General features: G+C 39.6%; 1 protein-coding gene and 1 non-coding gene across 2 annotated transcripts in view; both read left to right on the forward strand.

Moving 5' to 3' along the window:
• Positions 1-27,231, forward strand: part of Slc35f1 (solute carrier family 35 member F1) — a 431,638-nt gene that overhangs the window by 224,236 nt on the left and 180,171 nt on the right. The window lies entirely within an intron of this gene.
• Positions 11,404-11,510, forward strand: LOC113457909. The gene has a single exon (XR_003378383.1). It is a non-coding gene; the product is annotated as a U6 spliceosomal RNA (small nuclear RNA).

The raw sequence follows: 27,231 nt of genomic DNA on the forward strand, positions 1-27,231 counted from the left end.
CCAATCCCAGTTCCCTTTCCTTCCCATCCTTCTGCTACCCCCACCCCCATCCACTTCTCAGAGAGGGTAAGGCCTCCTATGAGGAGTCAACAAAGTCTGTCACATCAATTGAGGTAGGACCAAGGCCCTCCCCCTGTATCTAGACTGAGCAGGGTATCCCTCCATGGAGAACAGGTTCTAAAGAGTCAGCTCATGAACCGGGGATAAATACTGGTTCCACTGCTAGTGGGTCCCACAAACTGTCCCCAAACAAACCCAAGCTACACAACTAGTTTGGTCTTATGCAGGTTCCCCAGCTGTCAGTCCAGAGTCAGTGAGCTTCCACTTACTCAGGTCAGCTGTTTCTGTGGGTATCTCCATCATGGTCTTGGCCCCTTTGCTCATATTATCGCTCCTCTCTCTCTATTACTGGACTCCAGAAGTTTGGCCCAATGCTTAGCTGTGGATCTCTGCATCTGCTTCCATCAGTTACTGGGTGAAAGTTCTATGATGGTAATTAAGGTAGTCATCAATCTGATTTCAGGAGAAGGATAGTTAAGGTACCTTCTCCACTATTGCTGAGATTTTTAACTGTGTGTATTCCTTGGAATTTGGCCTGGTTTCTTGATAACCCCATAATTTGCCTGATTTATTTCTGATCTTCTAGGGGAGGTGCAGGACACATGACTACTCTGTCCAATTCATGCCATTCTTGTGGCTACACTTGTGGCCATCCAAACGGCCTCTGGCCCACTCATTCTGCACCATGCGTCTGAAACTCTCAGTTGATCATCTCTTCTTTGGAAGACTTTTCTTCACACTTTGCTGGTAGAAAACTACCAGCTGGCATGACTTCACACACAAGCATCCTGGTATTTCCTTCCTCCCCATCCCTTCTGTTTCCCTTTCCACTAGGCTTCTGTCCTGTTATCTTCAAAACTCATCTTAAAAGAGATGGGCAGAGATTTGTGAGGACCCTGAGATACTGCCATGCTCACAGCGGCACTATTTTTCCTTTTTTTTAACATTATAAATTATTTCCTAATTAATTGTTTTTGAAACAGAGGATCATGTAGCAGAGGCCAGTCTTGAACTTCTGATCCTCCTTCATCCACCTTCTGTGTGCTGGGATTACAGGAATGTACTACTGTAGCATCTAGTGTTAAGATTTATTAAATTTTTTAATTAAGAATTTTAGATTTGTTGTGTTTTTGCCTACATACATGTATATGCATCATGTATATTCCTCGTACACATGGAATTTAGTTGAAGTTACAGATGGTTATGAATCACCATGTCTGTTTTGAGAACAGAACATAAGTCCTATGCAGAAGCAATATGTCCTCTTAAATGCTGAGCCTCTCTCCAGCCTGTAGGCTTATTTTTTTAACTAATGTAAAAGCACAACAATCAATTGTTCCTATTGATTAAATATTATGTGATGTTCTAAAACACATATGTTCACTGTGCATTGTTTAAATCAGGTTAACCCTTCTCAAATATTTGACATTTGTTTATAGTGAGCAAATTTTCAGGAGCTGTCTTTTATGCTCGTAAGAGATACTGTGCCTTGTCATTATCTGTAACATTCCTCCTCCACAACAGCATTTTCTTGCGGTAAATTAATCTCTTTTGTTAAGTTTTCTCCCTGAACTTGGCTTGTCGGTTTGTGGTGGCCAACTTCTCAGACTTACCCAACCCAAATCCACTGTGGCCACTGTGCAGCCTCACCAATGGCCGCTGAAACTGCCAATGAGAAGGTTGTTAATAATTTAACTGAATACTCCTATGTCAGCATTGAGTGAGGCTGTGGGGGAGTCAGACAGTCTCACCTTTTGCTGGTGCTGCAATAACATCCGTGACCTTATACTACTGTGTACCTAACCTCTGCATCACTATTTGAACGAAAGCGGCTAATTCACAAGGAGGCCCATTCTCATTTCAGGGCTCATCTTTGTACATATGCAAACCCTGTAGCTTCAGCAACTGACCCTAGTTCTGATACCGGAGGCTCATACCATTTTCAAACCTGCAGTGGATTACTGATGGTGCTGTTTTTTTTTTTCCTTCTTGCTCGAACAATCTGTTTGCACAGTTGCTTCTAAGCATTATCGTCTTTATGTGGGTAAAGATTTTTCAAAAGATTCTGATGAAGAATGCTAATTTAATTTTTTAGTGATGGGATATTAATTTATGGAGAGTAACTTACTCCTCTAGTGACAATCTGTTTGTTGTTTATAAGACAGAGGGAAGATGCTAGGAATGGACCCTGCAGCAAGTGTATCTTCAGAATGTAACTAGAAGGAGAAAGAAATGGTGTGTTTCATGAACACAACCATAGAAGGGACTTCTGAGATTATCCAAGTTATTTCCATGGTAACAAGGCTCAATCATTTGATGTCAATTATATCACCCTGTATTAAAGAGAATGAGTCAGAGAGATAGTTAAGGGAAAAAAAAACATATTCAAACATTATCCATATATAATGAATTTATCTTTATAAAGTGCAGTTTGAGCCAGGTGATGGTAGCACACACCTTTAATCCCAGCACTTGAAAGACAGATGCGGGCAGATCTCTGTGAATTCAAGGCCACCCTGGTTTATAAGAGTGAGTTCTAGGACAAGCTCCACAGCTACAAAGAACGACATCTGTGTGGAAACAGGGGTGAAGTATCTGAGTCAAAATTGCCACTTTGCATGGGAAATGCATGCTTAATTTTACAAGGTTTTCCTACGTGCCTGCATTATTTTGCGTTCCCACCTGCCGTGAATGAGACTTCCAGTTGCTCTGAGTCCTTCCTGACCCTCTGTGACAGTTCCTCTTTAGAACGTCTACTGTAGACTGCCATCTTTTGAATTTGCATTTCTCCAATGGTTGGTGATACACTCCCTCTTTGTACGTGTCTTGCCTATTTATATATTTTATGAAGTGACTTTCAAGTCCTTTAACTTTTTAAATTGGCTTATTTTCTTTCTTAATTTAAAAAACATTTAAAAAAACTACATAGGTCTCCCTATGTAGTCTTAGTTTCTGTGGAACTCACTGTGTAGAAATCTTGCCTCTGCCTTAAGTGATGGGATTAAAGGGGTGCAACCATGCCTGGTTTAAATTGACTAATTTTCAAAATAGGTAAGTAAGTCTCTGAATTTTCCCAACACTTTTGTATATGTGGAAGTAACAAATGTGCTGGATAAACAAAGTAGAACTCAATTCAGAGAGGGACCAGGCAGGAGCTAATGAGCCTCTCTTCCCTTGTGGCCAATCGTGTATCTGTGCATACTGGACTAATGATGCCCTTAACAAGATGTCAAGTCAATGGAAGCTACCACTATTTCCTAGGTTTTTGATTTTTTTAAATCTGGGCATAGCTGTGATCCTTCTCTGACTTTTTTCCCTAGGAGTCCAGACATGGACTATGTTGAACTAAAGGAGAAACATAAACTATTGTGTTTGCTAATGTAAATTACTTTAGCACAGTGAAAAATGACCCTCACGCTTAAGCTGGGGTAGGAGGTATTGAGGGCTATGTGAATATAGATCTCAAAGAACAAATTGATTGGAAATCAGGTAAATGTTGCCCCATAATTATTATTTCTTATGCTAGAAAAAGGAGCATAATCAGCTTTTCGTGTTTAAAATAGGATGATCATGTGTATATGACACAATATAAACTAATCCAGCAGTAATGCTATGTTTTATTATAAAGAGCACAGGAATTTCCATGTTATTGGCTAGTCTATAATGATGTCTAGTATACAATTATTGCTATACAGTATTTATTAAACATCATTGTGTGTATTATATTGTACCCATGGGAGCTACTAAATATAAGTTTAACAATCTTGTCCATTTTCCTAAAATGTATAGGAAATATAATATAGGAAATATAATTTTGTAAAAATGAGCATATGCTTTTATGCTTTTCTGGGGGACATTCCAGACCACAGTGGGTTTTCTTTTGTAGGTTTCCCGTTCACGTTACATAAATAGCTTACACTTTGTACTTGTATAGCTTAATGGAGTATATGGCAGATAGAGCAGCTAGAGATAAAAAGACTTGGGCAGTGAAACGTGATGAAAGTCTTTGTGAAAATAATGAGGTCATGTATTGAAAACCACCATCATGGACTAAAAAACTAGAAAAATGGCATAAAGCAGTTTATGGCTACAGCATTTACAAATAATTTGGACTCCAGGCTCAAGTTGAAACATATGAGGTCCCAGTTTAAGGTGCACATCTTTGTTTCTTTCTCTTGTATTTGGCCACCAATGGTAAACTCACAAATATTCTCCCGTAATGCCTGGCTTAAGAGGCAGTTAGTTTGGTATGCTCTATGGAAATCCCAAGAGCCTAAAGCATTATCTTTAGAGCAAAACATATTAAGTTTTGTTATTGTTTTGTTCTTTGTTATTATTGTTGTTTGCTTTTTTGTTTGTTTGATCTCTTAAGTCTGGTGCTAAGTAGTAATGGTACAAACATAGCTGCAACCACGTTAATGTACTCTGATTTACATGGGACATTTCTGGAAATCTTCCTGCTTTTGAACAAATACCTTCTTGTAAAACATATCTGCATGTGGTAGATTGCATAAGAACGGACTGAATAGGTTCATATATGTGGATGCTTGGTCATTAGGGATTAGTGCTACTTGACAGGGATTAAGAAGTATGGCCTTGTTGGAGTAGGTGTGGTCTTGGAGGAAATCTGTCACTGAGGATGGGCTTTGGGGTTTCAAATACTCAAGCCAGGCCCAGTGACTCTTTTCTCCCTGCTGCCTGAGGGACAGGTGTAGAACTCTCAGCTCCTCGAGCACCATGCCTGCCTGCATACTGACATTCTTCCTGCCATGCTGATAGCAGACCAGACCTCTGTGATTGTAAGCCAGTCCCAGTTAAATGCTTTCCTTAGAAGAGTTTCTGTGGTCATGGTGTCTGGTCACAGCAATAGAAGACTGACTAAGACACTGCCCGATGGCCTTCTCATCATTGACTCTCATTTCTCATTCTAAATAGAGAAGAGAAGATGTACCATCTCAGAGATACCAATTGTGTGATGAAAGATTCTGGCGGTGAAAACCCACAAAGCTCGGTACATACCTTTATAACTAACTGTCCAGGGAAGCTGAGAAGGGAAGTATTTGAACACATTATCTCAAGCTTATCCAACCTTGTGTTGACACAATTCAGTCTGTATAAATGTGGGTTGACTGGTTTGTGCTTTCTGCTTATGTGGCTTTCTTACCTTTTCTCAACATAAATTCAAGACAGGAGAAAAACCCACCCCACAAGAATGGTAAGCTTTAATAATAAACACTATTGGAGAAAATTTTATGATTGAAGATGATTGGTTAAATCGAAGTCTCAAGAGAGGATCAGAAAGCCGTAGGACGATTCCACATGGTGATAATACAAGTGGAATTAATTTAGTAGGATTCTTAAATGGTTGTTGTGAAAACAACCCTTTGTCTTGGCTACTAAGACTCTCAATGTTAATCTCAAATGTCAACTGCAGAAGCTAAATGATTCTATTTCTGGCACAACAATTGAGTTTTCTTCCTCTGTCCTTTAATTCTCTTTTTAGTTTAAGCTTTTAACAATCCTACCAAAAATACATTTTCCTTGCATTTTATGTGATCTCAAATTCCTTTGTTAAAAGTACTAGATAAAATAAGAAAATCTTATAGCAATGAAAAGAAATTTATAACAACGGAATCGTCAGAGGCCTAGGCAGTGAGAAAGCCAACAAGAGATGGTTGGTCAAAACCTAGTAAGATGAGGTCAGCGAGGGAAAAGAGCCACAGGAAGGAGAGTGTCTCCTTCCATAAAGCCAAACTTCAGTTCCTGTTTGCTGTATGGAACTCCTTCAAGGAGACGGTACTATAGCAATTGCTTGAGTGTGCCACACCTGTGTCCTTAAGTACCCAAGGGCCATTATCCCAGACCTGGCTGATCAGGAGGACCATAGCAATAACAGGTTATATACAGTCCCAAAACACATGGAGAGGAAGGAAGAAAATGACACAGCTTCATTTTCATTTTCATACCATACTAAATCTCTCAGCATGGGACACCACAATACAAGAAAAAAAAAAAAGGCTAATACTTGTATCTAATACGGTGATGGAATTACTTCAATAGCATTGTTTTGCCACCCAAATCTTCCCAAGGGAACTCATCATCTTGTCTAAACGAATGTCAGTAGTTCTCACTCCTCTCAGTCCATCATTTTTACCTGTGCAATCCCAGGAAACTGCTTTGTAAAGGACTGGAGGCAGGGGAGTTATAGTCAGCACAGGCAGCTGGATTTTATTTCCAGGATGGAGTTTCCAGTGGCAGTGGTGTTAGCAGTGTCCATCCATGGTGGGGTGATGAGAGCTCCAGAACATTGCAAATGGACATCAGATTTTATAATTAGCTAGCTAAGATGGTGAATTTTATGTGAGCTTTATTAATGAGAAAGTAAAACATAGACAAAATTCTCAAAGAGGAAAGAAAAGAAAAACTTTCATGGTTATAAGTTTTAGAAAAGCCAAGGGCTAGGCAAATCTGACTTATCACTTGTTTCTTGTATCTCTCTGCTCATGCATGGTGATAGCACAGCTTGGGGGATGTTTACCACTTCATTTTTATTAGATGCTCAGAGGAGTTAGAGAGACAAATTAGAATATCCGGTGCACTGCTCTAGTTTTAGAAAGTCGAAAGGAACCTTATTATAGATCACATGCCCCCTAAAAACACACACGGACCTAGATAGCATTCAAAGCACTTCTTACTTGGTCCTACCTCTGATCTTGATGAAGCCGTTGGGCGTCATCATCTTCCTTCATAAGTTTACGCCTAAGAATATTCAGTTTTATAAAGGTTGTATATCTTGTTTACCAGTTGCAGAGCAAAGATTCCAACACTGTTCTCAGCTTTGTTCTTTCCCACGGTATAAAGATCTCTTGAAAGAGCAACTCAACCAAGCAGCCTCTCACATGTTATTCATGAAAATGCTTATCTTCAAAGACAATCCTATTCTTCCCGTAGACAGTCATTATGCCGTTGAGCAGCCCCTTCAAAGGTACCAAATTCCTCTTAATGTCTACATTCATTTTAAATGCCTTCCCAAGGTCTTTCTCTTTTGTCTTTTTCTCCATTGAAGGGAAACTTTTAGGCATATCAACTACAGAAATATGGTAGATAGGAAGGCAAATCCAGTTCTCAGATCTTTATATTCTGAAATATTCTAATATCAAATGACTTAATGCCAGAATCACAGAACTTTCGGATCTGTGCTTCATACACACTGTGTTTGAACAGTAGCCCTGCCTTTCATAATCAAATATTACCATCAAATCCCACGAGGAAGAGACTTCTTTCTTCAAAATTATATTTTCTTTAAAATGGAAAGCTACCCTTAGAAAAATGTGAACAACTAATTAAAATGAATCAAAATTGTATTCCTAGATCTCAGTGATATTTTATTTTTGTATCTCCATAGATGTAGAATAATGAAAATCTATCTTAAATGAAAATTTGGCAGAGCATTTTTGCGTCTTATATAAAAGCATCTTTGTTCCTTGATTTCTCCCGTAGCCCTAATTTTTTAATTCAAGAAAAAAAAAAAGAACTGGAAATGGTAACTCCACTGTTAGCTAGGTAAACTTACAACATGCTGCCTTAATTTCCAGGAAAGCTGACTTCCCCATATCTGTTGATAAGAAAAAGTTCAACACCAAGCAAACCACACATTGAATGGGCTTTCCTGCCGTAGAATAAAGTGCCAATGGCCGTGCTGGCAGCTTCCATTGTAACTCCAGCAAAAGGAATCTGAGAGAGCTTGAGAATGAGATAGACATGATGAAGTTTCCTTTTATTGTGCATTTTTGGTATCTAATCTTGGTAAACTTGCAGCCAGAGCTCCCATCTAACAAAATGGGCTTCTTCAGGTCTCTAGGCATTTATCTCTACCTCTGCCCCACCTCCATTCATGACAGAGCTAACAAGGCAGGCAGCAGAGAAGAAAAGGGGAAAAAGCAGAATGTGTCTCATTCCAGACTCTGACTAATTAGCATCTGGATAATTAAAGGCTGGCTTTAAGAATAACCAACAACTAATAGAGACTCCGTGATAAACAGGGCTCAGGGAAGAGCTCTGAAAAAATTTGGAGCATTTATCAACTAGTAAAACTTCAAGGCTGTGGGCTAAAAGTGAGATAGAGGTAGATATCCCCCATAGGAGAGAGGAAATTAGCAGCTAGCTGGCAGCAGCAAATGGTCTAATAGTTAAAGGGTAAAAAAAAAAAAAATCAACTTTTACTTCTAATGAAGAGAGGGTGGGTATTTGGCTGTTTGAATAGTTTTGATGCCTTAGTCTCAAGAGACCTTTTACTTTTTTTTTAAAGCTTGTATTGTGTTCCATTTATGTTGTATAATAAATACCTATATGTAAACTAATGATAAAACCCTGTGCAAAATATTTGTTTGGCTGTGTCTCAAGGTTAAATTAAAATGGAGGATTTCAGCAATTACCCAGATTTAAAGGAAAATTATCTTACTTTTGTGTATATTAATAGGCAAGTTCAACCCAAAGTTACCCTTGATTTTAACTCCAACTCCTAAAGATCATTGAGTAGAAATAACCTACCTATATTTGATAGGTGTTAAAAGACCCATCTTGGAATTCAATACCCAATAATAGCATATTTTACAGTTACCCTGCAGATAGATCATTCACAAAACAGATAAAGTATTTATAAATTAATACCACTAATAAATAATAAGAAAAGGCAGTTGCCTAAATACACCTTGAAGTGATGACCTCTTTCCAGGCCTTGCTAGTCTACGTGATAATTCTTTGGAAATTGTCATATTTAGATGTGTGCATCTGCATAGTCCTTGGTTATCCTTACCAAAGAGCCTCAGGTTTATGGTAGAAAACACTTCTGAATTGATGCAAAGAGCCTACAGGAAGCTCCTATCTCTTGTCAAAAGAACAACTGTTCTCTGAAACAATTTGCTTGTCTGCTTTTATACCCATGGTGAGAAGTTCAAGAAACTCTATGTCAAATGGAAGTTCTGTGGCATTTCTGCTTAGATCAGCTGAATAAAATGACCCCCAAAAAGCTGTTCAAAGGACTCAGGATTGTTGGCCAAGTGTGCCATTGTCTTTTGGGGAGTGGTCTTCAGAAAATGGTTGATCCTAGACACACAGCAAATGGACTTCTGTAACTGAATCTTGAGAAGATTCACAACTCACAGAAAAGAGATGACTTTTAAGTAGAATTTATCTCCTGAAGAATTTGTGGTCTCAAATCCCCCAAACTCGGGGGTACACTGAGAGGCAGTGTCTGAACTACACGATAGGGTACCTGGAACCTGGCCTAGCATTGCCACTTGCAAGTTGTGCCCTTGAATTATTCATCTAGTCTCTTTCAATTTTGTTTTTTTTTTTTTAGTTCTAAAATAAAGAGGTTCAACTATTTGATTTTTGAGGTCACTCAATCTCTCAGAATCTCGTGTTTTTACATTAGTGTATAATTACCCTATGATCTCAAAAGCCAAGGTTGCTAATGTTGAATGACTTAGCTTACAAGATAAAATGATGAGGCTGCTGGTGACAGTTCTTTCTCTAGATTGTGCTGTCCATGGTGGGAGTCTAAGAGACTTCTCTCTGGGATGAGGCCCTTTCACCCCACTCTCTTTTGAAAGAAAATAACAAGATAGAAACCATCATAGCAAAATAAAAGTACATGATGGAGAGTCTCCATATTCTTTCCTTTCTTCCATTTGACTGAAGTCTCTGCTCCTGTGTTGTCACTGAGCCTGGCCCAGGTCATCTGACTGATTTCAAGTGATGTTTTAGGTCACCTTTCATAAACACCTGAAATCTCATAAAAGTCTCAAAACCTGTTTACCACACTTGAGTAGGAATCAAGCACACCTATTCAAATTGTATATTCAGAACAGTCCAGAAAAATCCATGTACTGTTAGTATATAACTAAAAACATAAATGGTAAAAGTGGCTAGTAGTTGCAAGTATAAATGCTCTTCTTTGGCCTATTTTTTCTACATTTCACTATTTTTCACAATATGCAAAATAGATGGTACTGAAAGGAGTGAACAGCGTATTATAATGAAGCAGAACTCAATCACTGGCCGGAGTCATAGGCCAAAAAATGCTTAATTTCTAATAATTCCACATCCCAAGAAACTGTCTCCACAATTTATAGCTTAAGATAATTAGATCTATAGGTCGCTGCTTAAGGCACATGCCTGTCTTTAGAAAAATCCAGAACCCGGTTAGTTACAGAAAACAAGAAGAAAATGGTGCTTACAACATTCAATCCTCAATATTTTGTTTGGACTCTTGATTCAATGGTACTAAAATCTAATGGTACAATGCAAGGCTCTCTCATCTACCCCTTTATGCTAGGTTAACTACACAATTACTTGAGAAAAATTACCAATTAGATACACAAAGTAACAAAAATGTTTTAGTTCTCCTTTATGGGTCTTTGGGCACATACTGTCAATGTGCTATGTTTTTATAGTGAAACATATTCTGTGAAATTTTTCTAAAAGGTAAAAATGAGTAAATTACGCCTTTAAGAATGCTTTATAAAGAGCAAACACTAAACTTTCATTGTCCCTGCGTCTTTCTGAGAGTATCCTGAGACTCCTAGTTCTTTTTTGGGGAGCCAGCATCATTCCTAGCCTGAAATTTTCTTCTTTGTTAGCATTCATGAAGAATGAGAAATTTCCCAGATACACCGTGGGCAGACAGTCTTGTGTATGAGACCCCATGCTGGTTCTGTCTTTGCTTGAGTCCAAGACAGGGCCTTTGCCAGTCCACTCGGGTTGAAACAAGCCAAGCCAGATGACACCTGTGAGTTGATGAGATTTGGGAGAGAAAGCATATTTAACACATGACCTTCTTAATATCATTAATGCCCATTGTCAGCTTGCCAGATTAGGGAGGGAGAAGGGCTGGCAAGTCTCAGGGTCCTGGAGTGGCTCTTGGGCTACTGCCCATGGACAATTGCTATTCTTTTTCCCCCCTAGTTCCATTTGGCTTAGTTCCTAGGGCACTAGATATTCATGCTAGTGCTTTCCCATGGAAACCTTAGCAGAGTTAAAAGTGATACAGTATTCGCTGGGTAGAAGGAAGAGGGTTGTTTTTAATTTTTGAAATCAAATATACTTCTTGTTAAACAGAACTAAGGATTGAATAGTGTACATTTCAGTATCACAGAAAATACATTTTGGGTGTTCTCATCACCAAAAATATCAGATTTCAAGGGTAATAGGTGTATTAAATCAAACATTATTTTGTAATTCATGAGTATGTATAAATACAGTTTGTCAATTTATATAAGTAAAATTTCAAATCCAACAAAAAATGACATCGGGCAAGACATCTTTTACAAAATGAATTCTGTGTTTGCTTCAGCAGCACACATACTAAAAATGAAATATTTCAGGGAAGGTTAGCATGGCCTCTATACAAGCATGACTTGCACATTTTGTAGTAGTCCATGGTAATTAAATCAGAGACTGAGCCTGTAGCTCAGTGGTAAAGCACTTACTTAGCATGCACGAGGCCCTACATTCAATTCTATATCACAGAAAAAATATTATTCAGAACATGTACATTAGAAACCACCCCGTCAGGCAGAACAGTTATCATTTAAAGCTCCCCCTTCCCTGGGAGGGAGTTTTGGAGGGGCCTCAGGTTTCATCAGTAAAAGGATTTAATCTTATTCTCTTCTAAGGCTTCTGATAGGGTTTGATGAACTCGTTTAAGTCAAACATTTAGAAAAATGCCTGCCACATAAATGTTGCATCTGAATACATCTGAAATTGTATCTTAGAATTCCAGTGCTTTGACTTTGGGTATTTGATGACAGTAAACAAGTAAGCCATATTTCACCACACTTGACTCCCTAGCTAGTATTTCCATAGTTTGTCTTTGACCTGTGAAAATAATCATTCTTTTTCTTATGTGAGAGCAAGGATGGAGGCAAGGGGTGGGTGAAACAATAACAGATGCCTGACCCCTTACCTTAGAGAGTTACTTGCCTCTTCGGGATGATTCAGAGTGAGTAAGGAAGCAATGCAGCCCAGAAGAAAGCATACAGTGTTAGGTTGTGATAGGAACCTTAGAGAAGATACTGGAAGCAGGATGAGAGCATAAAGATAGCAGGTCTTCGGTAATGTGGAAGGCAAGATGAGGCAACTCTAAGGGGAGCTATGTGGATTGTTGCACAAAGAGCATTGTAGACTGAGCACCAGAGCAGTGGAGGGGGCAAGACAGGAAGTGCTATCCAGGCATCAGGAAGGCTTCAGCCAATGAGAAAGGAGAACTGTAGAATGCCAACAAAAGACGTTATTATAAGCAAGATGCCTTACATTTCCTAAAGATCCCTTTAGCTGCCACGTATGAATTGGAAGGGATTGTAGACAGAGCTAGAGGAATCTGCATCAGGAAGCTGGTAGCACGGACCAGAGCACTGGCATTGTGGTGTGGAACGGCATGGTTTGGGAAGAGGCTGAGAATGAATCAACAGAACTTGCTGCAAGTACACTGGACCCATATTATGAAAGGAAGACGAAAATCAACGCTATGAAGTCCTTACCTTAGTACTTAAAATTATGAATATAATGAATACCAAGTCAGTGAAATCAAAGGAACAGTCTTTACCTACTTAACACTTGATTGACACATAGTGCAGCTAAATTACCATCTACCATGAATCATAGGACAGCATCAAGTAGATGTGCAAACAATAATTCAGAAATTCTTTATTTTAGGAGGCTTCTAACTGAGTACGAGAACACTGGATGAGTTTCAGAACCTTTTCTCTTTGCTAGGTTTCCAGTTACCTTGACTTTCATATTAAGTTCCCCAACCCTTAAAACAGTGTAGCTCTACACAGTATGCCATATATTTACAAAATTCATTAGAAGTCAAAATCTTAAAGCTTTAGATAGCCTTCAGTAGTAGTTTTATATTATGGGAAACTTGAAGGATTTGTCTTGTCTCTTAGCTTGAGCTTTTTTTTTTTTTTTCTGTGAAGAGACACCATGGTCACAGAAATTCTTATTTAAAAAAACGTTCAATTGAGGGTGGCTCACATGCAGTTTCAGAGATTCAGTTCATTATGATCATGGCAGGGAGCATGGAAGTGGTGTAGGAGGTCCTTCTGTTTGTGTGTTGCTTCCATTGGTGAATGAATAAAGAAACTGCCTTGGCCTAGTTGATAGGGCAGAACATAGGTAGCTGGGGAAGACAGAACTGAATGCTGGGAGGAAGAAAGGTGGAGTAGGAGAGAGACACCCTGGAGCCGCCAGAGACAGACATGCTGAATCTTTCCCAGTAAGACACTGCCATGTGGCGATATACAGATTGATAGAAATGGATTGAATCGAGATGTGAGAGTTATCCAATAAGAGGCTAGAGATAATGGGCCAAGCATTGATTTAATTAATACAATTTTTTGTGTGGTTATTTTGGGGCTAACCTAGCCGGGCAGCCAGGATGAACAAGCAGGCCCTCTTTACAACAAGGCAGCATGCAGGCAGATGTGGTGCTGGAGCTGAGAGTCCTACATCTTGCTGGCAACAGGAAGTCCACTGATTGTCATTCTGAGTGAAGCTTGAGAAAAAGACCTCAAAGCCCACCCCTCCAGTGACACACTTCCTCCAACAAGGCCATGTCTCCTCATAGTGCCACTCCCTTTGGGGGCCATTTTCTTTTAAAGCACCTCATCTTCCTAGCTGGAAACCTTGGGTAAAGGGTTGGATTTTTCTAGCTGCTTTCTTATCTATAACTTGGAAATTAATGATATCCCTTACTTAGAGGGATATCATGAAAACTAAATGAGTAAGTATAACATGCTCTGTAAATACTTGCCACATATTATAATTTCAATATATTTTGGGTATTATTTTTACTTTACTCTGGGATATTTAGAAAGTACCAGTTTTAATGATTTTCATCAGCAAAATGAAAAGTTTCTACCACAGAATCTAGTGACAAAAACTCTGCTTGACTGTGGAATATTGCGTTCTTTGAGGCGGTCCTCATCTAAGAATACAACTTTAGGCTTTGAAATGGATTACAGAAAATACATAGCACACAACCTGTCATATCACACTATGCCAAGTGTTCAGAAGTACAGAAACATACACCCTTTATGGCAGTGCCCCTGATTTTTGCCTGCAATTTTGTATTCAGAGAACTACCTTTATTTAGTATGTTAGAGGCACCATTATTTCTTAACTATTTATACTGTGATATAATCTGAAAGGATTGGAGCTGGATTGCAGAAAGGGATTGGAGATTATAAATCATCTTAATCAAAGTTGCAGAATTAAAGCCAATAAAGGCAAAGAAAGACCAAGTAAAATTTTTATAAATATTTTATTTTGGATAATCAGGAATTTTTCATGCAGCTAATTCAGAGTATTTTAGCCTTCCAATTAATTATCATAAAACATTTCCCATGGGAAGTAAAAAGACAGTGATACGCCGTCATGCATATTATAATGTGTTAGTTCAAGGTCACGTTTCCCTAAACACACAGTGTTTTGATTTCATCAGTCACATTTCCCAAGCTCTTCATGATTTAACTCAGTGAAATAGAATAGATTTAACAGCAAAATAAAATCATTGATTGATTTGTTGACCTATGTATCAATAATGTGATACGCAGGAAAAAAAATGAGGAAAAGATCTGTTATTGTGCATAAAATATGCTTACCTGTAGTTAAGGCCCAGAAAGAATTTCTGAAATGTTTTTAGTTTGATATTATGGGTTAATCATTTATTTATCTTTATAACTTTTGCCAATAATATGAAATCACTCTCTAATCTTTGAGCTCCATGAGTTAATGAAACATCAAGTCATAGCAACATTTTGGTCATTTCTAATTATTATTATTATGAACAATAACCATGATAAAAGTCTAAAGTTCCTATCTTTTGATCTCATTAAATTCTCAGCTAAGAGATGACTGATTGTAATGAAGAATGCCAACACAGATGCTGATGCTCAGTTCATGGGACGGCTAGTAAGGCAAGCACTGCCCACCAGTTTAACCTCAGGTCTCTGTTCCTACCTTGGTGAATATACATAGAGCAAAGTTAGCATGTGCAGACGTTGAATTTTACATTCTGACATCCAAGACAGACAAGTGCCCTCTTTTCCATCCTTGATTATATTATATTATATAATTATTCCCATATATGTATACCCAAATCCTTAAAAATATATATTGGTAACATTTACCCGCTCATTGGCAAACCATTATTGCAATGCTATAACCAATGGCCTTTGGGGGTAGGTGTTAAGTGTGTTTTTCTAAAAATAATTAATATTATGTAACATTTCAGTCTTTAGTTAAGAAACCTCAAAACCTTTTGGAGTATCGGGGCACAAGCCACCTTCCACAGGCTGTTCTCTAAGGGCTCAGTAGGTGATGTAACAGCTAGTGAATACGTTAAAGACCAGGTGCTGCTATTTAGTGGTTACTTTACTAAACACAATCAGACCAACAAAGGACTTTCAGAACGAGCTCTTTCCTCATCCCATCCTATCTCATATCATTTTGTAGTCAAGGAACACAAAAATTCTCAGAGTGAAAACTCACGAGAGTAAAATATATGACAGAAAAGAATACTAAAGCAATGATATGGGGCTGTCGGGATGGCTTTGTACAGGTCACAGGTCCAGTTCCCTGTAATCACAGGGGGGCTCACAATAATCTGTATGTAACCCCAGTTCCAGGGGATCCAATGCCTCTCCAGGCACCACGCATGTATGTGGTGCACAGACACACACTGCAGACAGATGACACAAGTAAAACACAAACAAATCTGTTTGAAAAGTGATGATGTAAGAAAAGCAACCCACCTGACTGATGTGTCTCTGTGTTAGGTGGGGCGTGTGGATTGACTGATGTGGGCTATAACTAAGAAATCTGTTGTTGCCTTCAGCTGGAGTTTGGATTTCTATCAGTTGTGTTTATACATACAGAGGTTTTCCTGTGGACCTTATACAAATTACTAATTGCTTTGCGTTTCTGCTTGTTCATCTGCAAAATGAGAAAAGTATAAATAACTGCCCTGTTATCCAGTATGAAAAATGCCAAGAAAAATAGTTTAAGGATGGAAGAATTTATTTTGAATAACTGTTTCGGAGTTTGGGGTCTATCACGACAAGGGTATGGTGTGGAAGAGTTTGCCTCACAGTGACTCGGAGGAGCAGGGGTAAATTGTTCACAGCCTACAGGACAGTACCGCCCATGTTTGCACTGGGTCCTCCTTTAAAGTAAATTGATCCTCATGTTCAGAAAGGTGCTTCATTTGTCTCCTTGGACAGTTTCAGTCCAGACAAGATCAAGGTTAAGCACCACACAAACATGACAAAATGGTCGGGTCCGTTCACGGAAAACATTTCAAGTGCTTGGCGCTTTCTGAGTACTACCAGAATGTTAGTTATGATGATTGTTATTGTCTCTGCAAAAATTGGGATCGCCAAAATAACTCACTTTTCTCGAGCAAGGATGATTGAGTATTCATTTTATTTTCTTTTGTCGTTTGACATGTCTTAGATGCTCCAAGGTGTTTGTTCATAGGGTATGGTTTGGGCAAAATCTGGAAGATTTCATCTTCAAATGTGTCCTGGTTTGTCAAGATCCAGGGCTACAGCCATTGTTTTCTTGTGTGTTTGTGTCCTGCTCATGCTGGTGTTTTCACACTGCCTTGATCTCCTTGGCCTTGACTGGAATCTCAGTTTTTTCTTGAGCAGCAGAGGCCAGGTGGGTGTGTGCTGCTTCTCAAGGTAAACACGAGGTTGGAAAGGAAGGCTGAGGAGTGTAGGACTGAAGTGTTTTCTATACTGGAGGGAAGGAAGGGGTAGACGGATGGTTCCAGAAGGTTCCCTGAGGTACACTTGGATACAAGTTGTGCCAAAAATGAATCAGTTTCTCTGGGAGGGGTAGGTCCAGAAGTGATGTGGTTTTAGCAGAATAAGAGGTGTCTGCAATACACTTGAGGGTTTTTCTAGTACCAAGAGGACCTTGGATCCTGGGGAAGATTTGAGTCCACATCAGAATCTGTCTGATGGTGAAAGAAAAACACAAAAAGAAAAGAAGAGAATTAAATGACACCCAGCTGCAAAAGCATGTTCTCTCGGTTCTGTGAATGAGCAGAAAACTGTTGCCTCAACTTCAGAAACTGTTTTCTTCCAATTTTAGAGGCAGAGTTATATTTAGTAGATATATAAGAAAACAAAAAAAAAAACCCAAAAATAACCCCAACAACAAACCCCCTGCCATTTATATCCAATAAAAGTAGTTCTTTTAGATGTATAAATGGCAACATTTCTGGATAGGAAAAAATGAATTCTCACAAAGAACAAGTTTATTGAAAGGTTAATCATATTGTTAGAGTAAAATAGGCCAATTTTTACTGTAAAGGAATATTCCAGTGCTCAGAATTACCCAGAAGGAGATGTTTTTTCCTGATTTTCATTTTGCATGCAATTTTACAGACATCAACTTTCAAATATCAACCAGAAACAGTTGTGCATTTTTCTTTTTTCCTTTTTGCAATACATATTTAGACTACCATTTTGTATTGATATTCATGGTTACAAAGTTTTAAAAGTATTTATTCTTATGTGTGTGTGTGTGTTTGTGTTTGTTTATCACCTCTGTGACAAACCACCCACCAAAATCAATGCGGGCAGGAAAGGTTTCATTTCTTCTTACACCTCTCAGGTTCCACTTCATCACCGAAGGAAGTCAGGGCAGGAACCCAGGGCAGAAACCTAAAAGCAAAAAACGGAAGCAGAAGCCATGGAGGAACACTGCTTACTGGCTTGCTTCCTTTGAGTTGGTCATCCTACTTTCTTTTACATCCTAGGAGCACTTTCCCACAGTAAGCTGGGCCATCCCACATTAATCACTAATCAAGAAAATACCCCACAAACTTGTCTATAGGCAAGCTGATAGAGGCATTTACTCAATTAATGTTCCCTCTTCCCAAATTATTCTCAGTTTGTGTGAGTTGACAAAACCAACCAACCCAGTATGTGTGTGTGTGTGGGTGTATGTAGTGTATGTGTGTGTGGTGTATGTGGTGTGTGTGTGTGTGACGTGTATGTGTAATATATGTATGTGACATGTGTGTGTGATGCCTGTGTAATGTGCAATGTGTGTGTGGTGTGTGTATTGTGTGATGTGCACACTGTATGAAGAGCAGTGGACAAACTTGGCTATCAGTCCCTGCCTTATACCTTGTTTGTGGCTGCTTTCCGCACTCCAGGCTAGATGACCTGTCTGTAAGCTGCTCAGGAATTCTCCCATCTCTGACCATCACTTCACTATAGGACTGCCAGGAATCCAGACACTTCCCTCTGTGTCTGAATTTCACATAGGTTCTGAGGACCTGAACTCAGGATGCCAGGTTTGTGAACTTCCACCCACTGAACCATCTTCTCAGTGCCCAGAATTTTAAAACAATTAAACAAAGGGGTTTGGTAGTTTTCTGGTGGCTTGATACACCTGCTGCACTGTCAGCAATGTGTCAACGAGACACAAACTAAAGACATCTGGGAAGAGAAGATGTTAATTGGTGAGTTGTTTCCATTTGATCAGCCTGTGGCCATATGTGGGAGCATTTTCTGATTACTGATTGGTAGGATAGAGTCTAGCCTATTGTGGATAGTCTCATCGCTGAGCATGCGGTCCTGGGTTGTATAACAAGGCAGAATGAGCAAGCCAATAAGCAGTTTTTCCCCGTGGTCTCGCCTTATGTTCCTACCTCTGGGCTGCTGCTATAGTTCCCGCTTTGGCTGTCCTTGATTTGGCATTGCTTTTGGTCAGTGTTTCACTGTAGCAACAGAGACGTAAAGTGGGATTCCTGCTTTAGCCTGGGTTGTCACCGTCTCCATGTATAAGACCTCAGAACTGTGGGCACAACATAAACACCCAGTGCCTGGCACTGGGTGGTTACAAGGTAAGACATGGCACCCTGCTTTCTACAAATGTTGTCTTTCTCTCCATGGAGACCCTTCTTGTTAAGGCTTGTTCCTTATGTCCAGATACCTTTCTTTCACGAGTATCTTTGAGACCATCAAAGCAGTCTTGGTATGAGTCTCGGATGTTTGTATGTGTCCTTTCTGACTGTTTATAAGATAAAACAACTCATTCTTGGAATTCCAAAGCCTTATAAACTCTGAAGTTAGTGAAGATCTATTAGGTGAAGGACACACCCAGGATCACGAGAAGGAGAAATTGCCAATGCAGGACAGGACTTTTTGCCATGTTGAAAGGTGAATTGCTTAAGAGGATGGTCGATACTTAGAAACACCAAGTATGACGAGCAAATGTCTGCTTCAAGGAGCAAAGGCATGTGGCTGCTTCTTCTCATGAGTTATCTCTCATTAGTGACTGAAATATTCCTCACTGAATTTGGAACGCTTTCTCTTGCATCTGTCAAGTCCAGTTGGCAAGAGGGGATTAGCAACAATGGCTGATTCCAGCTCTGATTCTGCACTCCAGAGCCTGAGAGTCAGGAGAAATATATCGGTTCACAAATGAGCTTTTCATAAGAGCAGGTGGTTGATGAAGGCTGGTCTGTAAGACATGCTGAGCCCTGTGCAAATGTGGCAAGGGAGGCAGAGTTGAATTAGTACAACCCAAAGGTGAATTTGGAAGTCACTTGATGTGGTCAGTAGCACACAGAAAGCTGGTTGGGATTGCCTGGGTGTCTGAGTATGACCATGTAGGTAGATTGTTCTGGGGTTAGTGCCCCATTAGATTTCCTACTTGTAAGAAAAGCTTCCAACGCTCATATGCCTCACGAGTGGCTTAGAAATGAAGTATGCAGTTTTAGAGATTTGCTGTTCCTTCCTTTCATAGTGCAGCAAAAATGAACACTAGGTCAGTCCCTTTCTTCCTGTTTCTCTTCATCCTAACCTCCAAGCTTTCCTCTTCCATGATGTTTAACCCGAGACTACAATTGGAATGTTACTTCATCTTCTTGTTGTATTGAGACTATCAGTAGATGGAGTCTTGTCTGTAGAGAGCTACAGTGAAGACATCACCTCTTGAGCTTATATTCTCTTCTTCATTAGCTATAGTTCTGAAGTAGGATTACACCTTTCAGGGTACTGAGAAAGCACACTGGTCTCACTATTGTCTTTAGTGTTCAAGTACACCACAGACCCATAAACTTCCCAGGTACTAAAAGTCAAGACACCTAACTTTCAGTTCAGACTCATAAGTACTGATGTGCTAGCAAATCAAGAGGTTAACAACCATTATGTCACTTCAAAGTAGTCTCCAAGTTACATTCTCCATCAATCATAACGTTTTCTCTAAGTCACCATTTATGAACTTCAGTGCTACTTGGATTCTGCATTTTGTTTCTATGGAGGAACATTGTGTTTCTTGTTTGACTAAAAGATGCGTATGAAATAAAAGAGAGTATTTAAATGTTATAAAAGGCCTGCTGTCAGAATCATTTTGATACTGATGCTAGCCTTCCGCATGAGGTGGAGGTGGGAGAGAAGGTGGGGACCTTGCACAGGTCCTTCATCTGACTTGGCTGTTAGGCAGAAGCTCCAGCTCACTCTACAGTCCAGTTGGGTCTTGGCATCTGTCTGTGCATACACAGATTAAACACTCACTTCTTATTTCTCAGAAGACCTCTATTGCTTGTAAAGTGAGGGGAGGTTGAAATTTGAACAACACATTTAGGTGATTCTGGTCTCCTCCCCCCAAATAAATATATAACATCCAAAATTCATACTCTTGCCAATATATTTCCATCACCAGATGCCCTCCAGGTGTTTCTGTAAAGGAAGGAAAGGAAGTGCAAAGTGTTGTTTTCTTCTGCCAGATGCCTATAGAAAAGTCCTTACTCAGACCTTTTTCATAAGCCTAGGAACTAGATTATTATGTCTACCTGATATCCTCTCAACGTAGCCCATGTTACCATTCTGTGTACAGAACTCAGGGGAAGCCCAAGATGTGAAAGGTCATAGGCAGTTAGATTATTGCTATCATTTTGATAGTGTGGTTATTGAGAATGAAGTCTCATGGAGTCTCACCCACACTCTTTCCCATTTGCTTGTAGGATCTCTTCCCCACTGCTCTAAGTTGATCACAGTGTAAGAGTCAGGGGGGTAACCTTTCTGTTGCTAGTAAAAGCCTTCATCTACCTTAGAGCATTTGTAAAGAATTCAGTAACTTGTCTTGCATTTAGTCTATCTTTATTGAGCACAATGTTCTATGCATATGTGTGTGTGTGTATGGTGTATGTGAGTGTATGTGTATGGTGTATATCATTCATCTTTGAAGTGATGTGAACATGCAATTGTTCCCATTGTGCTGAAATAATGAACATAGATCAGTTAAAATACCTCCGTGTTTGTGCAGTTGTCTAGATTTGTGTTTTTTTAAGATTCTATGCTAATGTGCATGCTTTGGTAGGAATAAGCATTTTGATTTCCATTGGTTTCTAATGTCATCAGAGTTGGGACATAATTTTTAGATCGCAAAGGAACATTTGTAGAAGTAGAGGATGATACCCCATCTCTTCTTCATAACCCCGTGCTATGGTTTAGATCCTTAAGTTCCCTGTGTTGAGTCTTGGGCTCCATGAAGGTGCTATTGGTAGGTATTTGGAAGTTAGGATCTGGTGAGAGCTTTTTAGGTCACAAATGTTTTTGCTTGCAGCAGAGATAGTGTGACTCCACCTTCTTTTTTCCTTTTCCTCTTGACTTCATAGCCATGAGATAAATGTTTCTGTTCTTCCATGTGTATCTGCATGAAGCTTTGCTTCACTGTGGGCCAAAGAAAAGGGGTCAATTGATCATAACCTGGTATTTCTGGAACATGAGACTAAACAAATGTTTTTTTCTTCTTGAGTTGACTATACCAGGTGTTGTCATAGTAGAAACAGAAAGCCAACTCTCATAACCTATCTGCTTCTACCTCTCCACTTTAAAATTTTTTAAAATGCTTACCTGTAGTCGTATGCATGCATGGATGTGCATGGTATGCTGCTTATGTGTATGGTGTACATATATGCATGTGTGTGGTGTACATGAGTGTATGTATTTGGTGTATGTTTATGGGTTTAAGTGCATATGTTTATGGGTGTGTATATGTTTATGTGGTGAGTGTGTATTGTGTGGGAGCATGTTTGTGATGTCTATATTTTCATGTGCATGAGTGCACATGTGTGTGCAGATGCATGTGCAAAGTGAGGTTGCTGATGCTAACTTTCTTGATTGCTTCCTGCCTGTATATTGTATTGCCTTGGACCCAGAGATCACTGGTTTAGCCACTCTACCTATCCAGCTTATGCTGGGGACCCCTCCCTGCAGAAATAGGGTGCTGGGTTTCTAAATTGTATTATATACGCTTTTGTGGCAGGTGTTTTACCTCCTGGATTCATTTGTTCTGCTTCTGTAATGGAACATCGTGATAAAGAAAAACTTGGGGAGTAGGGCTTTATTTCAGCTTACAGTTGTAGTAGTCCATCATCCAGGGAATTCAGGGTAGAACACAAGACAGGAACCTGGAAACAAGAATTGAAGCAGATGCTATTGAGCAATACTGCTTACAGGCTCACTCTTCCAAGATTGCTCACTCAGTTTACTTTTTTATATACCCCTGGACCACCTGCCAAGCGACTCCACTGCCCATAGTGAGCTGGACCTTCCCAGATTAGCCATCAATCAAGAAAATTCCCCTCAGGCCTTGCCTACAGCTCAATCTGGGGCAGGGGGCATTTTCTCAACTGAAGTTCCCTCTTCTCAGAAGACTCCAAGTTGTGTCAAGTTGACACAAAATTACCAAGCACACCCACTAAGCTATCTCCCCGGTCCCTGCCAGTGATGCACTTTAGTACATATTTTCATAAAACTAAAATGGAAAACAGCAAAGGATGCATTCTGGTGCTGTTAAGTAAACCAAAGATTTATTTGCCAAACATGAAAGGCCAAGATCATAAGAAAAGTGGTGTCTCTTATCTCTTCCTAATGTATCTCAGACAGAACTGGGAGTGTAGAAAAGTACACTAAAAGAAACATTTATGAAATATGTATCAGAGTAGTCCCCCTGTTCTGCTCTATAAAGGGCTTGCTATCCTGTCTTCCTTGGATTGGCTAGGTATCAAGAATGGACATGAGACACTACCAATGCATTAGTGGCCAGATAACTTATGCAGGCCCTTAGTCACATGGCTTTGATGTTTGGGAAAGATGAATGTCATAAGGACAGGTCTCTTTTTCCTGCTATTATTACATATGATCCCTTGTTATTTATTATTCGTCTTTTTCACTTCAGTTAAGTTTCTTTTATCTCTAGACATTTCCTCTCTGCCTCTTTCCTATCTTCCTCTGAATTTACTCCTCCTTGACTCCAACCAAAAGAACTATAGCCTTTGTCCATAATAAAATGATGAGCATTTGCAAAGGGATTAGAAAACAACCAGGTACTTTTGTTCTTAAAGAAGCAAGGCTCTTCACTTACGAATGACTTACAAAGCAGAATGAAAATAAATGTTGCAACAGTGGAAGTACAGAGATATTTTGCTCTACAAAATGTAACAAAACCAATCAAACCTGAATCCAAACTGTTTTGATTCTGCAATCAGAAGAAATCTTGAGCTATTAGGAGAAAGAAAAGGCTTCCTCCTCTCTCCTCCCTTCCCTTCCATTCCCATCCCCTCTCCTCCCTTTTCTTCCCCTTCCCTCTCTTCCTCTGTCTTCCCTTCCCCCTCCTCCCCTCCCTGATGGAGGAAGGTCATTGGTTAATTAATAAAGAAACTGCTTGGCCCTGATAGGTTAGAACATAGGTGGGTGGAGTAAACAGAACAGAATGCTGGGAGGAAGAGGAAGTGGGCTCAGACGCCATGCTCCCCTCTCCCGGGCAGACGTGATAAAGCTCTCACCCAGCATGGATGTAGGCTAGAATCTTCCCAGTAAGCGCACCTCGGTGCTACACACATTAATAGAAATGGGCCAGGCAGTGTTTAAATGAATACAGTTTGTGTGTTGTTATTTCGGGGCATAAGCTAGCCAGGTGGCCAGGGGCCGGGCTGTGGGAAGAGGCCCACAGCTCCTACAATACCTCCCCTCCCCTCCTCTGGGGAAATTCATCCTAAACCCTTTCATCCATTATTTCTAATCCTGCCTACTCTTCTAGAGCAAATAAACCAGAGTCTCATGTGTAGTGCGTGAATCCTGTACACTAGCAGGGTGCATATTCTCTAAGCCTAAACTGCCCCTTAGAATTAAAGCTCTGTAGACTTTGTGCCTCCCTTGGGCAAAAGAATCTGTACAGGCTGGGAACCATGATGCTTGAACACAACTGCCCTAGATGGTCCATCAGAGCATTCTCCTACAAATCTGTAGCCTCCTGAGTGGCATGAAGGGATTAATCTAGGTGCCTCCTCCTGGTAAAGCCATCATAGTTTGAGGACTTCTCCCAACTGTGTACTATCCATGTTCTCCTGATGTTAGTATAGCCTCCTTCCCTCTGACATAATCTCCTATGGGGAATTCTAGAAATAAGAAGAGCACCCTTCTGGGAACATTCATCTTAGACCCAGTTTACTTCTTAGAAATGATTTCAAAAGCAGGGAACTCAAAATCTTCAAAGAAAAACATGTATAGGCACAAACCCATTGCTAAATATCTAAGTAGGTTATGTTACTATCAATGTAAGGTATTGCCAATTCTCTTTTCTGCCAGTTTTTCTGAAGTTAAAATGATATCTGTCTCCCTGAAGGAAGAAATGACCCAAGGTCAGTCTGACCTCTTAGTCATGGCAATGTAATATACCAGCAGCCAAGTTATTAAACAAAGCTCATTCTACCTTCTTCACTTACAGAACTTCATTAAGTTTATCTAAAATGTGCTTTAAAAACAATCTAATTCATCTTGCTCCAAGTAATTTAATTAGAATCCAATTAAATTCAGCAGAATGCTTACATCATTTTATATGTTGCACCTTGATTCATTTAATTTGCAATTTTATTTTAAAGATGCAGAGGAGTTCTTTGGCCCCACACTATTCGATCCCAAACAATCCATTTCATGCATAAACTAACTGGTTCTCAGGAGCGCTATGGGAGACAAAAATGTGCTCATCTTTATGCATGTCACACACCACTCATTTGAATTTCATATCCTGAGAAATGTGTGCTCTTATGAGAGACATTTCATATCAGTTCACTTTTACTTTCTGAGGGATGCTTTCTCCCCCTTCCCTTGCTTATCCCTCAGACACACAGACAAAAATGGATCAATAAAGAAAAAGGAATGGTATTCAGATCCAATTTACATCATTTTCACAGTCATGATGAAAAGTTTAGGAATCAAAGGGACCAAGAATGGAGTGTTAGAATTCTTTCTCTTTGGAGATTGTTCAAAATACTAAATGACTAGGAATGCCTCTTTTTGTCCAGTAGACACATGGTCTTCTCTTGTGATTGGTTGTGGTGAAGGTGATCTTCAAAGTCCACATGAGCACTATATAAATGCCATTGTGAGGATGTTAGCCTTGTTCATCTTCCAGGAAAACACAGGGCTACTTTTGAGTTATTGGTATGAATCCTACCGATGAGGAAGAGACTTTTCCAACACTCTGTGTTACTGTGATTTCAGAGACCAAATAAGAAAACCTTGTCTTTTCTCTAGATTTTCTTTCTTTGCTCAAGTCATGATTTTTGAGACATGGTCTCATGTAGCCCAGGTTGACCTTCTACTTGTCATATAGGGGATGCTTGCCTTAAACTCTGAATCCTTCTGCTTTAACTTCTCAAGTTATGGGGTTACAACAGAAACTGCCACAACTTGCTCCCTTGAGTTTTCTTAATCTGAAGTTACTCACAGTTAAGGTGGTAACTGTACATGGTATCCTTTCAGTTCAGAGGTGTAAGGGCACTGTCTGTCTGCTGTTCTTAACTCACAGATGCGTTGTGGCAGCTATTGTACCTTAAGAAGCATGAAGTGGGAGTAGTGAAAGAAGAAAGGTAGAAAATATACCTTATCAAAAAAAATGCAAGAAAGAAAAGAAAAATAAAATAATTAAAGTTAAATTGTAGCATTTGCTTTAGCTCTTATTCATTTAATTTCCTTTTACTGCCATTTTAAGACCTTCAATGAGGCCATGTTTATTTATCATCTGAAAGATAAAATTTGACATTTTTTTCATTATTTTGTCCTATCTTCATGGAGGTAACTTTTCCTGGGGAGACACAAAAAACTACTCACTCTAGATTGGGCAACAATGACAGGCCAAGCAAGTGATTCCATCCAAATCTAGGTTGATGAACCAATGAGTTTATCTGCTTACTTGTAGGATCATGGATAAGAGGTATGGGGATGTTTGCCAGACAACTATGTCACAGAAAGACCCCACCCCAGCAAGAAAGATGACTCCTCCAAAGCAGAATAGATGGGGTCCTTCTCCAATTAACCTCCTACCCATTATACACTCTAGAGATCACATGCCATGGAGGCAAAATGACCTGTCACTGGGAGGGTGTGAGTGGGACCAAAGGAGTGGCTGACATCTCAGAAGAAGGCCTGATGGCCCACCTTACCTTCTCCTTCTATAAAGGAATGCCACAGGTTCAGTCTCATTAAGGGTTTCCAGTAGGTAATCACCCCAGCCATGGTCAAAATAGTGATCAGTCACCTAATGCATAGAAGATAACATTGTACAGTGGATGTGCTCTTGGACAGGTTAGAAACATTGTTATAGACTTTACAGGTGGCACACATGTGCTAAATGGAGTATATAGAACATTTAAAATGACTTTGAATTACCAATCTTAACATAAGAGTAAAGAAAGTAAATGCATGTCTTGGTTTAAGATACTATGACAAAGAACCATAGGTCAGATGGTTTACACACAACAGAAATTTGTTTCTCATAGTTCTGGAAGATAGAAGTTTAAGATCAAGATGTTAGTATGGTTGAGTTCTGATGAAGAGATCTCTTGGCCGGGTGCACACTACTACTGTACCTCATATGTAACATGAGGGCTGGCTTTCTTGTTGGGGTTTCTGTCCTGCCCGGTACCCCATAGCCGGCAAGCCCCAAAGAAAATCACACAGAGATCTCTATAAGTTATAAAGCTGATTGGACTATTAGCTCAGGCTACTTATTAGCTCTTGTAGCTTATATTAACTCATTATTCTGATCTATTTTTTTGCCATATGGCCCGGTACC

Source organism: Microtus ochrogaster, linkage group LG9, assembly GCF_000317375.1.
Source record: "Microtus ochrogaster isolate Prairie Vole_2 linkage group LG9, MicOch1.0, whole genome shotgun sequence".
In the NCBI taxonomy this organism is placed as follows: Eukaryota; Metazoa; Chordata; class Mammalia; order Rodentia; family Cricetidae; genus Microtus; species Microtus ochrogaster.